The 13,167-nt window shown below is 40.5% G+C and overlaps 4 non-coding genes across 4 annotated transcripts; all 4 read right to left on the bottom strand.

Annotated features, from left to right (window-relative positions):
* Positions 1 to 10,641: 10,641 nt before the first annotated feature.
* On the bottom strand, positions 10,642 to 10,713 carry TRNAP-AGG (transfer RNA proline (anticodon AGG)). Its single transcript has one exon. It is a non-coding gene; the product is annotated as a tRNA-Pro (tRNA).
* Positions 10,714 to 11,308: 595 nt separating this feature from the next.
* Positions 11,309 to 11,380, bottom strand: TRNAP-AGG (transfer RNA proline (anticodon AGG)). Its single transcript has one exon. It is a non-coding gene; the product is annotated as a tRNA-Pro (tRNA).
* A 593-nt stretch (positions 11,381 to 11,973) lies between these two features.
* On the bottom strand, positions 11,974 to 12,045 carry TRNAP-UGG (transfer RNA proline (anticodon UGG)). Its single transcript has one exon. It is a non-coding gene; the product is annotated as a tRNA-Pro (tRNA).
* Positions 12,046 to 13,089: 1,044 nt separating this feature from the next.
* On the bottom strand, positions 13,090 to 13,161 carry TRNAP-AGG (transfer RNA proline (anticodon AGG)). Its single transcript has one exon. It is a non-coding gene; the product is annotated as a tRNA-Pro (tRNA).
* Positions 13,162 to 13,167: the final 6 nt, after the last annotated feature.

Genomic DNA, 13,167 nt, shown 5'->3' with positions numbered 1-13,167 from the left:
CTAATGACGCATGGAATTTGGCAAGATAATTGATTTATAAAGGAAAATAAGAATGTATTTCAGAACATAATGATGAAACTGGGAACTATTTCCCATTTGATCTATTACTTTCTCTGTTTTTTATATGTGATTTCCTTCTGATGTATTTAAACTATTTGATAGGGGTAACGCCCTCTAGTCACAAACAACACATATACCAGGGCTATCCTCCAATCTCAATCTGTTGACACGGTTTATGTTAATAATTCTGTCCTATCTGAATTTGTGTCTCCGACAAAAAGCCCGCAATCAATTTGAAAAGCATTTGTTGAGTTGTAATGTCATTTATATATAACAGAAATTAAGATTGTACTAAGGGTCGATCCTTGTGGGACGGCGGATTAGAATTGTATGTAGAGAAAGTATTTAGTATAGTTTGAATCACAGACTATATTACACGAAACTATTTCCTTTTAATTACTTCTGGCATAGAGTGTGTTGCATTAATCTATAAATATCACATGAATGAACTCTTTAATGACACATTCCTGTCCCAAAACAAGTGTATTTTTGTGTGTTTACAATGTGCTCAATGTTCAACAAAAAGTGTTTCAATTACTTTGTTAAACATTTTTCCAAAAGTAATAAAACACTTCTGTTTTGTTTGAAAATACATATATTTTATTATATATTGTGACATTAAATGCGGGGGGGGCTTTATGGGGCTACACCGTATTCAGGATCGGGGAGTTTGTCTTTAATACCGGTCTAATAGTCTTTGTCTTTGGTAGCGTGCTTATCTAATAAGTCTCCTCCCTCTCAGCTCGTTCGCTGTCACGGGGTGGGGATCGTTTGGTGAATGTATATCACCACAACTGAGACTGTGCAGAGAAAGAAATATACCAGTAACGATTATAACAAATCAACACAACACAATATATACGGTTTCCTGTACTTTAATAAACAAATAACAGGGATACTGGTCACTGGAACCAGCAAGGAGGGGGATACACTGTAAAATAAAATAAATTAGAGACTTGATCGATGCTGCAGGGAACACTCCACTCTCCATTGGACAGCAATGTGCAATGTTGCGTTCCTTCGTATCTGGCACACTGGCGAAGCAGCTGCACTACAATTTAAACTCGTGCTCTGTGTCCAGGGAGTATCGGCAACTGCACTGCTATCTGCTGCTACTGGTAGCACTGGTACAACGGGAGTAGTTCAGGCAGTGAGCTTCAGTGGTTCCTGTTGATCAGCAGGGATTACTGCACAGCACGTCTGCATATGTACCCCTGTATAGGGTACAGCTCACTGGAGTCAGGAATCAGCATCACAAGATGTTACAGGATCAAGTCAGGTCACCTTCCTGACTAAAGATTTTCCCTTATGTCTCAACTTAAATACCCGAGCTAATTTATGGCCATGCAAATAATAAAATGTATATAACGAAATGATTGGTTATCTCGAAATAGCCGACAAATCAGTGTACAGAGGATGCCAATTTTGGTAGTGGAATAAACCACTCTTAATCCAAGCTCTACCAATTTAAAGTAGGAGACTCGGGTCAATGATGTCATATCTATTTTCATTGCCAACAACACTGGGTTCAGCACATTCCAAGGTATTTCACAATCCCCATGTCACTGTCTGAGCCATACCATTATGCCACAGGGAGAGACAGGATGTATGTATCTCAATTTCTGCTGACAACACAATCCAGTGACTGTATCAGCAGTCTTAAAAATAAACATGTGCAATGGGTTGTTGCAAAGTATCCAAACATGTGCGCTTTTCATTCACACAGCCAGGGCTCTGTACTTTTAACTTACAATTTATGTCACATTATTCCCCCTTGAGTTCAACACACCGGGGTTGATTTCATGGCATTTTTTCACAGACATAAATTATCTTGAAAAATTGAAATTGGTTATACATTTAGTGGTAATTAATATCTGAAGTCTATCCTCTCAATTGAAATAGTACACAAAATCAAAATCAAGTCACAGCTCAAGTTGACTTTTGACTGCCATTTTGTTTGTCAATTTAATCTCTCTCCCCAAACTCCCAATGCTGGTCTGCAGCCCAGCAGTAGGAATGTGGTTCGGGATCTCGCTGGCCACAAATCAAATAAAAACTAGTTTTCATGAATACAACAAAAATAATTAAATATGGAATAGTTTATTCTTCACGCACAAGTGCGGGTTTTATACTTTAAAATTTCTAGTTACACTAAATCCAAATGGAAATATATATGCCACCTAAATAAAGGTAAATACATTTTTCAGGGCAGTGCAAATTTCCCATACAGGGTTATTCACTCACAGTTTATAGTTCAGTTCTATTTCATGTCTTCCTCATCTGATTCCACAAAAATGCACTTTGACTGGTTCATAATTTTCGCTTTCATCCGATCTCTTCTAATGTCTTTATCACAACCGTCGCATACTTTCCACCTTTCTTTATTCCGAGTTGCTTCCAGCTTCCTCAATTAACTCTCACGGCGGGCGCCAACCGTGACATCTCTTCCTATTTTGGTCTGATTCTGCATTCCTTCGTCCTCTTTACTGGACCTATTTCCGCATCAGCCGTCTGGGCTTCCTTTATCTGATCACCGCTCACCTTAGGTTGAATTCTGACAGCCCGTACCTGGGTCTCCATTTCCGCTTCCACCATCCTGGTGTCCACTATTCCTTTTCCCATATTCACCTTTTCTGTGTCCCTCATGCAAGTGGGAGTATCCTGCAATGAACTGCTATACTCTCCGGCCCTGGAAATCACAGCGCTATGTTCCCCCTGCCAACCACATTTCCCGCATGGTCTCCTTATAACCCGTCAGTTTTCCCGTGGATTTTCCCTGGCCTATAACCTTATACTCGGATTCCCCAAGGACTTCGATCCACCTGGCGAGTTTTCCTCCTGAACACTTAAAACTCAACAACCACCTTAGAGCTGCATGATCAGTTCTGATGGTGAATTTCCTACCGTACAAGTACTGCCTGTAGTATCTCACGAAATTCACCAATACCAGTAATTCTTTCCTTGTGACGCAATAATTCTTTTCCGCTTTACTCAGCGACCTGCTGCCATACGCTATCACCCTTTCCTTTTCATCCTGGACCTGTGATAAGACAGCACCAATACCTGTTTCACTTGCGTCTGTATCCAGCACATATTCTCCTGTTTCCTGTGGATACGCTAGTACCGGGGCGGACATCAGACACTCCTTTAATACCTGGAAAGCAATCTCACATTCTGTATCCCAATTAAACACTTCATTTTTCTCCGGTAATCTATGCAAAGGTACTGCTATTTTGGCAAATCCTTGTACATACCGGCAGTAGTAGGACGCCATCCCCAAGAAACTTCTTACATTCTTCACACTTTTTGGCATTGGCCACTCCTTTATGGTTCTCTCGCTTTGTCTGGATCCGTCGCTACACCATCTTTTGACACTACATGTATATGACCCGAATACATTACACTGGTTCTGCACAGGTCACATTTCTTTGGCTTGAGTTTTAGTCCGGCTGCCCGCAATCTGCCTAACACTATTTCCAGACGCTCCAACTCCTCATCAATATCTCTGCCGTATACAATAATATCGTCTAAATATAACAGGAGTATTTCCCACTGCAATCCAGCCATTATTCGCTCCATAAGCCGCTCAAACGTAGAGGGCGCATTGCAAAGGCCGAAGGGCATCACTTTCCAACTATACAGACCACTACGGGTCACAAAAGCAGCTTTCTGTTGTGCCTCTTCATCTAACTGGACTTGCCAATAACCGCTAGCCAAATCTAAGGTAGAAAACCAGCAAGCGCCTGACAGACTGTCCAGAGAGTCATCTATTCTGGGAATTGGATACGCATCTTTAATTGTTACATCATTCAGCTTCCTGTAGTCAACACAAAACCTTGTCCCACCATCTTTTTTCTTTACTAACACAATTGGTGAAGCCCAGGGACTACAACTTGGTTCAATAATACCGGCTTTCAGCATCTTTTCCACCTGCTTCCCCGCTTCCTCTCTCTGCCAAATTGGTAGTCTTCTTGAGGGTTGCCTAACAGGAGCTGCCTCACCTGTATTAATGGAGTGTTTAACCAGATTGGTACACCTCATATCATCATCACCCCTGGAAAATACATCTGCATACTTCATCAGCAATGCCGCTACCTTTTCTGCTTCACCGTCATCCAGCTCTGCTGTACTCCGCCTCCATATATCATGCAAATATTCTGGCAGTTGCTTTTCTTTCAGTGGTACCTCATTTTCTTTATCCCTCTCTGCTGTAACCACACCTTCCCCCTCTGATAGCGGCTCCACCATCCCCACCGCAGTGCCTTGTTTTACATGTATTGGGTGTGGGGTTACATTCAACAACCGTACTGGTATTACCCCATTACAATCTGATACTAATGCTCTTGCCACCATTATTCCTCTTTCCGCAATCGGGTTTCTATCTGTTGGTATCACCATTCCCTGCGAGAGCCTGGGATCTTTCTGTTAGCATCACATCGTACTAACATTTCACTGCCAGGAGGAATATCAACTGCTTTTCTCAGCACCACTCTGGCACAAAGAGTACGGGCCTTCCAGTCATAACATGGGACTATTTCATCCAGAAATTTCAGCTGTAGAATCTTTATGTCCACTACACAGCCTAAGGTAATCAGCAATTCCTTCCCCAATATTGCATCAGTCTCCATATCCACTACAATCACATCGGCTGTGGTTTTGTATTTACTTATGCATACCTCCATATTAGCTCCACCATGCTGTTTCATCAAGGTACCGTCTGCTTGCCGGATCCGAGTCGTCATGGCTTCCAATGCAGGTCTCTGCATCTCAGGTATACGCTCATAATGTTTTCTTGACAACAGGGTTACTGATGCCCCTGTATCTATTAAAAAATATCCCTGTAATCCACCTATTCTGCCTGCCACAAATATACCGCTTGTTGCCCTTGTATAGTCATGTACGGTAGGCAGGGGTCTACTTTCAGTTGCTGGGGGGTCGCTGTATCTGATTCCTCTAGTTTTGTCTCCCCTGCCTGCGTACCCTGTCCCCTCCGTCCCTGCACCATTTTTACTGCTTGTTGGGGTTGCCTGGGCCTGTCTGCATTTCCGACCCAGCCCTGGCCCCTGAGGTTGGTCGTGATTCGTTTCCCGCATACCCGTTTGGAGTTGCGCAGTTTCTCTTAATATGCCCCCGTCCTCCGCATCTGTAACACTCAATTCCCATCTGGCCCCACCTTCTTGGTCTTTTATCTTTCCCTCCACCGAATGACTGCTCTCCTATCTGGGTTGGTTGGAATTTTCCGACCCCCATTTCTTTTATCCCTTCATTTAGTTCTACCATCTCCGAGTCACCTTCAGCATTCAGCACCCTGCCAAATTTGGGGCACCGCTCAGCCAGTCTCCTTTTCTCTGACATCACGTGTGATTCAGCCTCCAATGCTTTTGGATTTGCTCTGAATATACCGTCTCTTATTTCCTTTTCAGGGATGGCATTCTTAAAATACTGCCTGCCTAGCCTTTCCTGGGAAGCAGGATCCATACCTGGGTAGGCCATCTCTGTTAATTGCTGTATAGCTTCACCCAATTCTTGCAAACTTTCATCTTTCTTGCGCTGTCTAATCCGCAATTCTGCCGCATATGTATCTGCTTGCCCACCGGGACCAAATCTCCTGTCCAGTCTGGTGACTAACTCCTGGTACGGTATTTCTCCACCATCTGCTTCTTGGGTCAGCACTTTTTGCGCCAAACCGGACAGACTCACTGCCAAATACCTGGACTTATGTGCCATATCCCAATTATTTACAATTGCCCATTGCTCAAAATAGTCTTTGTAATATCTCCATGGCGTTTCACCTTTAAATTTTTCTGGAATTATGCTAGGCTTTGTCACAGAATACATGCCCCTCTGATGGAAAGCCTTCTCCTTTCAGTGCTTTTTCTCTGTACAACTTTGGTCTAACTACCAGCTCTGGATCCTCCTTTACCACCTCAAATAAATCTGAGGTGGGGTTTGTCAGCCATCTGCCAGTTGATTGTGCCCGGGGGTGCCCAAGCCATAAGTCATATGCTCTGTCAGCTGGTCTCCCTCTCAATGCTGATCGGTACCATGGTGTGGCTGTATCCAGCCTCCATGGTATATCTGTTTTCTCTGCTAATGCTGATTCACTCCGCTTTTCCGCTGTAACTCTACTGCTAGTCAACAGGTCAGCTTTACTCATTTCTTGGGTCCCATAGCCAGAGGTTGGTGTCACCTGTGGTGGCAGCTCCTCTGCTTTACCCTCTGACTGCACAACCCCCTCTTTTTCAGTCTCCACTAGATCTTTAAGCTCTGCAGTATCACCAGCTGCTGCCTGTGCAAACTGTATTTCTCTTAATGTATCAACAAAAATTTGCTGATCATTTCTTTGCTCTGCATCAGCTACAGGTTCAATCTGGATACTCTCTACTGGAATCGGCTTTGCCATTTCTGGATCTGCTACTGGTTCAGTCTGGATACTTTCTACTGGAATATTTCTCTGCCATTTCTTGATCTGTAACAGGAGTCGCCTTCATCTGCTTTCTCTGGTTCACCTCCTCTGCACCAGTTGTATCCCACCACTGCCACCAATGTGACGTTAAATGCGGGGGGGGGGGCCTTTATGGGGCTACACCGTATTCAGGATCGGGGAGTTTGTCTTTAATACCGGTCTAATAGTCTTTGTCTTTGGTAGCGTGCCTATCTAATAAGTCTCCTCCCTCTCAGCTCGTATATACCAGTAACGATTATAACAAATCAACACAACACAATATATACGGTTTCCTGTACTTTAATAAACAAATAACAGGGATGCTGGTCACTGGAACCAGCAAGGAGGGGGATACACTGTAAAATAAAATAAATTAGAGACTTGATCGATGCTGCAGGGAACACTCCACTCTCCATTGGACAGCAATGTGCAATGTTGCGTTCCTTCGTATCTGGCACACTGGCGAAGCAGCTGCACTACAATTTAAACTCGTGCTCTGTGTCCAGGTAGTATCGGCAACTGCACTGCTATCTGCTGCTACTGGTAGCACTGGTACAACGGGAGTAGTTCAGGCAGTGAGCTTCAGTGGTTCCTGTTGATCAGCAGGGATTACTGCACAGCACGTCTGCATATGTACCCCTGTATAGGGTACAGCTCACTGGAGTCAGGAATCAGCATCACAAGATGTTACAGGATCAAGTCAGGTCACCTTCCTGACTAAAGATTTTCCCTTATGTCTCAACTTAAATACCCGAGCTAATTTATGGCCATGCAAATAATAAAATGTATATAACGAAATGATTGGTTATCTCGAAATAGCCGACAAATCAGTGTACAGAGGATGCCAATTTTGGTAGTGGAATAAACCACTCTTAATCCAAGCTCTACCAATTTAAAGTAGGAGACTCGGGTCAATGATGTCATATCTATTTTCATTGCCAACAACACTGGGTTCAGCACATTCCAAGGTATTTCACAATCCCCATGTCACTGTCTGAGCCATACCATTATGCCACAGGGAGAGACAGGATGTATGTATCTCAATTTCTGCTGACAACACAATCCAGTGACTGTATCAGCAGTCTTAAAAATAAACATGTGCAATGGGTTGTTGCAAAGTATCCAAACATGTGCGCTTTTCATTCACACAGCCAGGGCTCTGTACTTTTAACTTACAATTTATGTCACAATATTATAGGTTTTTTTAATTAAAATAGTGTGTTTTATAGAAAAAAAAACATGAACATTCTCCCAAGATTTACAGTATACATACCTTGTATGTACGCATACATACATGTTTATGTACCATATTTGCTCTATTAGAGGGGTAACTCAAGCACAAGTTCATATTAGCCACAAACATTTATTGTTACGCCTGAATCATTATAATATGACATTGTTTTATCATTTGCACACCTATGGTACTATTACAGGTAGTACATCACAGTATATATATTATATATATATATATATATATATATATATATATATATATATATATATATATATATATATATATATATATATATATATATATATATATATATATATATATATATATATATATATATATATATATATATATATATATAGATTGCAAAAAAATTCTGGGTCCAGGAAACTGATTAATGTATAATGCATATCAGTAATGTAATTACGTTTATAAATAAACAATTTGAACCCGTAGTTGCTCCACATGTATCTCAAGAACCACCTAGCAAACTTGGGTAAAAATTGAAACATAGATAGTCTGGAACCATATGTTTTCTAAGTGGTATTATTGACTTCAATATTGTGAATTTCTAACAACTTTCAACAGTTGAACGCAAGATTAAAGGTGCTTGACTTGTGGGAATCATAGTTACGCCTAGTAAATATACAAACGTGGAATTATATTTTTTTATAATGTCTAGAAGTTATGCCCTACATGTTTTGTCTCACAGTTACAGTACAGTTAAGTCTGTACATGATGTCCACAGTTGCCCTGCAATTTTATTAGTTAAGGCTTTGTTTGTGAATAGATCAGACTGTTGTGTTTGGTGATGGATTATTGTATTATGCTTTTATGATGAGTACTATTTCTCTTTATGGCACTATCCAATGTTTGAGTATATGGCTTTATTACCTTCAAATTTGAATAATTAGGAAACAAAGATATATAATTCATTCCACCGCATCAACACCGATATTTCCGGTAAAACATGGGGGAATATCGATTAAGTTTGATTAACATCTTGTAGGGAGATGTTGTTAAAGTTGCATTCAAACTTTGAAAATATCTGAAACGTCAAATCGTGCGTAATACACAAATGAACAGTAAGATCAAGATTGTCGAATTCACAAAATTTCGAACGAGCTAATCTACTCGGAATGGTTGGTGAAGTCCCTAAATCTAAGGGCATCTGCCGTTGTATCGTGTATCCATTGATGGTCAGGTGGTCACACGCATGGTCACCTGATTGCTATGACCGCTCTCCAATTGAACGCTATCTAGAGGAATGAACGGTTTCTAATGGAATGGGCTAGGTCTATTTGTCTAGGACTATTCACCATTTACCGTTTGAAGACAGATTATCTAGACACTAAATCGTCAGGGAATTCATCACGTGATCGTGCCAACGACTGCAGCGATTGCCTGATCGCGTGTTTATTCCCCCACGCCTTAGTGTTTCGTATAGTACAGCGAGCGGTTACCTCAGCTGACTGCATGTGTGAAAAAAGCGGGACGATCTGTACACAACGAAAATGTGTATTCCTTGGGGACGAAATCAATTGAAATGCAGGCATCATAATGCAATATGTGAAAAAATGTCGGCTCCTAGGGGGTTGAAGACAGGACCTCTCGCAACTTAAGCGAGAATCATGCCTCTGGACCAACGATCCAGAGTACGTCCTGCAAACTTATTTAATTTCGGAAAATAATTTTTAAATATATCATTTTTAAAAGGGTTGAAGGGTTGCTTTATTGATGCAAATCCAATCTTCAGCAGCCATTTTTCAATGTTTGGTAAAATTATGGGCTCGTCCGGAATTTGAACCCGAGAACTCACGCACCCAAAGCGAGAAAAATACCCCCAGACCAACGAGCCGATTCTGAATAATGAGTTAGGAGAGAAATTAAAAAAAATCAGTTTTATTCAGTTTTGCGACTCAATTTACAAGTTTTAAAATAGTATTTAGCAAATCTTTATACAATTCCATTTCAGGGTAATGATACAGTAAGCGAAATCAAAAACTCATCTTTAAACTTTCGAGAAAACTAACAGCCAAAGCGAGTGACCATATTTGTGATTTACTGCCTTGCACTGCAGGGAATTCTCCATTTCATTGCCATGATTGTCTACTTGTTGGCACATTCCGATGTGGTCGCAAAAACCCCGATCAGTATAATTCTGAGAATTTCTATTATTGTTTTTCTGTCGAATTTCATAACTTGAATTGAAATGCAGGCATCATAATGCAATATGTTAAAAAATGTGGGCTCGTCCGGGAGTTGAACCATGGACCACTCGCACCTTAAGCGAGAATCATGCACCTAGACCAACGCGCCAGACAAGCGAATGGATTGTCGGAAAATAATTTATAAATATATCTTTTCTAAAAGTGTGCAAACGTTGCCTTATTGATGCAAGTCGAATCTTCAGCAGCCATTTTTCTAAGTTTGGTAAAATTATGGGCTCGTCCGCGATTTGAACCCGAGACCTCTCGCACCCAAGGCGAGAATCATACCCCTAGACCAACGAGCCGATTCTGACTAATGAGTTAGGAGAGAAATTTAAAAAAAAATCAGTTTTATTCAGTTTTGCGACTCAATTGACAAGTGTTAAAATAGTATTTAGCAAATCTTTATACAATTCCATTTCAGTGTAATGATTCAGTAAACGAAATCAAAAACTGATCTTTAAATTTCGAGTAAACTAACAGCCAAAGCGAGTGACTATATTTGTGATTTACTGCCTTGCACTGCAGGGAATTCTCCATTTCATTGCCATGATTGTCTACTTGTTGGCACATTCCGATGTGGTCGCAAAATCCCCGGTCAGTATAATTGTGAGAATTTCTATTATTGTTTTTCTGTCGAATTTCATAACTTGAATTGAAATGCAGGCATCATAATGCAATATGTTAAAAATTACGGGCTCGTCCGGGAGTTGAACCCAGGACCTCTCGCACCCTAAGCGAGAATCATGCCCCTAGACCAACGAGCCAGACATACGCTCCATAAACGTATGGATTGTCGGAAAATAATTTATAAATATCTCTTTTCTAAAAGTGTGCAAAGGTTGCCTTATTGATGCAAGTCGAATCTTCAGCAGCCATTTTTCTAAGTTTGGTAAAATTATGGGCTCGTCCGGGATTTGAACCCGAGACCTCTCGCACCCAAAGCGAGAATCATACCCTTATACTAACGAGCCGATTCTGACTAATGAGTTAGGAGAAAAATTAAAAAAAATCAGTTTTATTCAGTTTAGCGACTCAATTGACAAGTTTTAAAATAGTATTTAGCAAATCTTTATACAATTCTATTTCAGTGTAATGATTCAGTAAACGAAATCAAAAACTGATCTTTAAATTTCGAGTAAACTAACAGACAAAGCGAGTGACTATATTTGTGATTTACTGCCTTGCACTGCAGGGAATTCTCCATTTCATTGCCATGATTGTCTACTTGTTGGCACATTCAGATGTGGTCGCAAAATCCCCGGTCAGTATAATTGCGAGAGTTTTTATTATTGATTTTCTGTTGAATTTCATAACTTAAATTGAAATGCATGCATCATAATGAAATATGTTAAAAAATATGGGCTCGACCGGGAGTTGAACCCGGGACCTCTCGCATCCTAAGCGAGAATCATGCCCCTAGACCAACGAGCCAGACATACATTCAACAATCGTATGGATTGTCGGAAAATAATTTATAAATATCTCTTTTCTAAATGTGTTCAAAGGTTGCCTTATTGATGCTAGTCGAATCTTCAGCAGCCATTTTTCTAATTTTGGTAAAATTGTGGGCTCGTCCGGGATTTGAACCCGAGACCTCGCGCACCCAAAGCGAGAATTACACTCCTAGACCAACGAGCCGATTCTGACTAATGAGTTAGAGAGAAATTAAAAAAATCAGTTTTATTCAGTTTTGCGACTCAATTGACAAGTTTTAAAATAGTATTTAGCAAATCTTTATACAATTCCATTTCAGGGTAATGATTCAGTAAACGAAATCAAAAACTGATCTTTAAATTTCGAGTAAACTAACAGCCAAAGCGAGTGACTATATTTGTGATTTACTGCCTTGCACTGCAGGGAATTCTCCATTTCATTGCCATGATTGTCTACTTGTTGGCACATTCCGATGTGGTCGCAAAATCCCCGGTCAGTATAATTGTGAGAATTTCTATTATTGTTTTTCTGTCGAATTTCATAACTTGAATTGAAATGCAGGCATCATAATGCAATATGTTAAAAAATGTGGGCTCGTCCGGGATTTGAACCCGAGACCTCTCGCACCCAAAGCGAGAATCATACCCCTAGACCAGCGAGCCGATTCTGACTAATGAGTTAAGAAAAATTAAAAAAAATCTGTTTTGTTCAGTTTTGCGACTCAATTGACAAGTTTTATAATAGTATTTAGCAAATCTTTATACAATTCCATTTCAGGGTAATGATTCAGTAAACGAAATCAAAAACTGATCTTTAAATTTCGAGTAAACTAACAGCCAAAGCGAGTGACTATATTTGTGATTTACTGCCTTGCACTGCAGGGAATTCTCCATTTCATTGCCATGATTGTCTACTTGTTGGCACATTCCGATGTGCTCGCAAAATCCCCGGTCAGTATAATTGTGAGAATTTCTATTTTTGATTTTCTGTCGAATTTCATAACTTGAATTGAAATGCAGGCATCATAATGCAATATGTTAAAAAATGTGGGCTCGTCCGGGAGTTGAACCATGGACCACTCGCACCTTAAGCGAGAATCATGCACCTAGACCAACGCGCCAGACAAGCGAATGGATTGTCGGAAAATAATTTATAAATATATCTTTTCTAAAAGTGTGCAAACGTTGCCTTATTGATGCAAGTCGAATCTTCAGCAGCCATTTTTCTAAGTTTGGTAAAATTATGGGCTCGTCCGCGATTTGAACCCGAGACCTCTCGCACCCAAGGCGAGAATCATACCCCTAGACCAACGAGCCGATTCTGACTAATGAGTTAGGAGAGAAATTTAAAAAAAAATCAGTTTTATTCAGTTTTGCGACTCAATTGACAAGTGTTAAAATAGTATTTAGCAAATCTTTATACAATTCCATTTCAGTGTAATGATTCAGTAAACGAAATCAAAAACTGATCTTTAAATTTCGAGTAAACTAACAGCCAAAGCGAGTGACTATATTTGTGATTTACTGCCTTGCACTGCAGGGAATTCTCCATTTCATTGCCATGATTGTCTACTTGTTGGCACATTCCGATGTGGTCGCAAAATCCCCGGTCAGTATAATTGTGAGAATTTCTATTATTGTTTTTCTGTCGAATTTCATAACTTGAATTGAAATGCAGGCATCATAATGCAATATGTTAAAAATTACGGGCTCGTCCGGGAGTTGAACCCAGGACCTCTCGCACCCTAAGCGAGAATCATGCCCCTAGACCAACGAGCCAGACAT

The sequence above is a fragment of the Saccoglossus kowalevskii genome, chromosome 22 (genome assembly GCF_978046115.1).
Source record: "Saccoglossus kowalevskii chromosome 22, keSacKowa6.1, whole genome shotgun sequence".
NCBI classification, from domain to species: Eukaryota; Metazoa; Hemichordata; class Enteropneusta; family Harrimaniidae; genus Saccoglossus; species Saccoglossus kowalevskii.
Note: the sequence above shows the minus strand (reverse complement) of the source record. Positions and strands in the feature narration are given on the sequence as shown.